The sequence below is a fragment of the Hylobates moloch genome, unplaced genomic scaffold (assembly GCF_009828535.3).
Source record: "Hylobates moloch isolate HMO894 unplaced genomic scaffold, HMol_V3 SCAFFOLD_1806, whole genome shotgun sequence".
Classification (NCBI taxonomy): Eukaryota; Metazoa; Chordata; class Mammalia; order Primates; family Hylobatidae; genus Hylobates; species Hylobates moloch.
Genome location: NW_026654081.1, coordinates 1 through 3,672, shown reverse-complemented (window position 1 = coordinate 3,672; position 3,672 = coordinate 1). Strand labels below are relative to the sequence as shown.

Genomic DNA, 3,672 nt, shown 5'->3' with positions numbered 1-3,672 from the left:
CCTCGGCCTCCCGAGTAGCTGGGACTACAGGCGCCCGCTACCACGCCCGGCTAATTTTTTGTATTTTTAGTAGAGACGGGGTTTCACCATGTTGGCCAGGATGGTCTCGATCTCCTGACCTCGTGATCCGCCCACCTCGGCCTCCCAAAGTGCTGGGATTACAGGCGTGAGCCACCGTGCCCGGCCAGAAATTATCTTTACTGTTTGCTTTCTAGTGAATCCTTTAAATATACTGGGCATCAATTTCCTGGGAAGACGGCTGAGCCTTTCCATTACCATGGGATGCACGGCTTTATTCTTCCTTCTCCTCAACATTTGCACTTCAAGGTATTTTCTGTTTAATTGCTTCAGATTTTGTGCAGTGGTTTCTAGGTGGAGTCTCCTGACCCATGGTGTTCAGTAGTTTCAGGGACAAGTCCCTTTCACCCAGGAGAGTAGCAAATGGGCTGCCTGCTTGACTGGAATGGTCTTGCCTGTTCCCCACTACCCCCCTTCCCTCTTCCTACAGACCCCATCTTCCTCCAGCTATCACAGGATTCTGGGTGCCAATGATGGTGTACTCACTTTACCTACCAAAATGTTGAGGATCATTATGTAATGCTTCCTGGAGAATCGGGACTCTGGTTCTTTATCACATTATTTGAACCAGTGCCAAGAAAGTTTAGCAATACAGACAGTGTGCTTATTTGTGCCTTCTGCTCATTTCACTCTTAATTTGCAGTCCTGGAGTGGCCTGAGCTCTGATATGTATCATTTATTCTACAAGCTCTCTGCACTATTTGCCAGGGGATGGTAGCAGCAGGTGTGCTAATTTTTTTTCTTTGAGACAGGTTCTCTCACCTCACCCAGGCTGGAATGCAGTGGTGAGATCTCAGCTCACTGCAGCCTCTAACTCCTGGGCTCAAGGCATCCTCCTGCCTCAGCCTCTTGAGTAGCTAGCACTACAGGCACACACCACCATGCTGGGCCAATTGAAAAAAAATTTGGTGGCTCACACCAGTAATCCCAGAACTTTGGGAGGCTGAGGCGGGTGGATCACTTGAACCCAGGAGTTTAAGATCAGCTTGGACAACATGGCAAAACCCCATCTCTACAAAAAATACAAAAATTAGTTGAGTGTGGTTGTGGATGTCTATAGTCCCAGCTACCCAAGAGGCTGAGGTGGGAGGATCACTTGAGCCTGAGAGGCTGAGGCTGCAGTGAGCCATGATTGTGCCACTGCACCCAAGGCTGGGTAACAGAGCCAGACTGTGTCTTAAAAAAAAGTCTTACTATGTTGCTGAGGCTAGTCTTGAACTCCTGGCCTCAAGCGATCTAGCTGCCTCGGCCTCCCAAAGTGCAGGGATTACAGGTGTGAGCCACTGTGCCCGGCAGTTATGCTAATGTGAGGGGCCAGGGTGAATGGCAGCGTTGGGGAATGGAGAGGTCAGCGGGGAGTAAGACTGGAAGGAGGTTTGCTTAAGGACCCCACAATCAGGCCAGCTGAGAAGCAGCACCTCCCTCAGGTTCTGAGTCATCTGTGGTTGTATCTCAGCATCCACAGTGCACTTGAAGCTGGGCCACGGGAGGTGGTCCTCCATGCTGCGTTTTATAATTTCTCTCCGCTTCCTGTTTTCTAGTGCCGGCCTGATTGGCTTCCTCTTCATGCTGAGGGCTCTGGTAGCTGCAAACTTCAACACCATCTACATTTACACAGCTGAGGTGAGTTTTCATGCAAGGCTTGCTTACAAAGGGTGTGTAAGGTGAGCTACTTAGGGTGTCCATCCAAAGGTAATGCATCCCTGGTTTCTGTTGACTTTTGATGATTTTCAAAAAACAATCTGTTAAAAAGACACCAGAAGTTTATTTGACGTGAATTTCCCCTTCCCCATTCAGTCTATTGAAAGCCAGTCTCTGGAAGATAGGATCTTTTTCCTTTCTTTAAATAGCACGCATGTAAAAAACACCTCCTTGCCCTAGCACTAGGCTTCCAGAAGTAATAGGTAGCAACACGCTGTTGTCAAATGTAGAATTTCCTTTCTCTCTTTTTGAAATTAGAATACATTTTTCACTTTTATTCTTTTGGAAGATCCCTTTCCCTCCATCTGTTATTTGCTGCATGCAGCTTAAATTTAAATATAATCTTGATTTATTCTTTATTAATTTATTGAATTAATACATCTATATGCAAGGTACTGCCTGAGGTAGCTGGAGTATTTCCTCATAAACCTCCCACTTTAAAGAACTAATATTCCTAGAAATGAAACAATATTTGAATAGGGAACTTAACAGTATTTTAACTGGTTTTGTCATTCGTTGAGCTACAGGAAACAGTACTTTAGATACTGATAAAGCTGCCTTCAGGTTCATGGCAGGAAATGGGGAAGTCTATCGCGATTAAAGATTTGGCATGTCAAAAACCATTAAACCCGCAGAGAAAAGTACTTTTTCTCCCACACAGAGATAAAAATAGAAAGCTGTGAGATGTTTGAATTATACACAATACTTCATTTAGTTGCATTAACAAAATCTAAAGTTAACTTATAGACAGGTACAAAAAAGTCAATCCTCTTTTGCAATCCAGAACTCATTGTTCAGTATAAGTTTTGCTACAAATAAGAAGGGGTATTATGATGCCTGAGACACTCCAAAATGATTGGAGTATTGATAACCATAAAGGCTGGTTCCAGGCTGGGCACAGTGGCTCATGCCTGCAATCCCTGAATTTGGGAGGCTGAGGTGGGAGAATCACTTGAAGCCAGGAGTTCAAGACCAGCCTGGCAAGGAAACCAAAACCCCATCTCCACAAAAATTAAAAATTAGCCAGGGTTGGGGGCATGCACCTGTAATTGTAGCTACTTAGGAAGGGGAGGCTGAGGCAGGAGGATTGCTTGAGCCCAGGAGTTGGAGGCTGCAGTGAGTTCTGATGGCACCACTGCACTCCAGCCTGGGCAGCAAAGTAAGACCCTGTCTCTAAATTAAAAAAAAAAAAAAAAAAAAGTTTGGTTCTAGGACTATAGAGAATTTGAAAGCATAATATATGAGGAAAATCTCAGCTATATCAATTTTGTATTCCAATTTCATGTTGACTTGATATATCAAGATGACTTTTTGTTTTAAAGGCTTTTATCTTGAGAACATGATGTCTGGGGTTAAAGATATTGACATATTCCACAGGTCTGTGCTGTTCTTGAGGTGTGATAGCTTAGGAATGAACATAATTTGAACTCATGCATAGTTACAGATGGCATCAAATGGAGAACGAGGCAGATCCACCTACTCCAAAAATGACCCTAAAGTAAATTGGTTTAAGAAATTGGATCCCAAAGATTTCTGGTGAATTTTGAAGGCTTCGTCAGTAAATCCATATTAAAAGGAGATGAAAGAAGCCAAAATAAAAGAATTATGGGCTGACAGGACATCTGGATTAAGCATCAGTTCTATTAAAAAGGGCTAATTTGAAGATTTTTTTTTTTGAGACGGAGTCTCGCTCTGTCGCCCAGGCTGGAGTGCAGTGGCGCGCTCTCGGCTCACTGCAAGCTCCGCCTCCCAGGTTCATGCCATTCTCCTGCCTCAGCCTCTCCGAGTAGCTGAGACTACAGGCGCCCGCCACTACGCCCGGCTAATTTTTTTTTTTGTATTTTTTGTAGAGACGGGGTTTCACCGTGGTCTCGATCTCCTGACCTCGTGATC

General features: G+C 44.5%; 1 non-coding gene across 1 annotated transcript; it reads left to right on the top strand.

Moving 5' to 3' along the window:
• Nucleotides 1-2,480: 2,480 nt before the first annotated feature.
• LOC116464808 (small nucleolar RNA SNORA40) lies at nucleotides 2,481-2,609 on the top strand. Its single transcript, XR_004247014.1, has one exon. It is a non-coding gene; the product is annotated as a small nucleolar RNA SNORA40 (small nucleolar RNA).
• The last annotated feature ends 1,063 nt before the right edge of the window (nucleotides 2,610-3,672 follow it).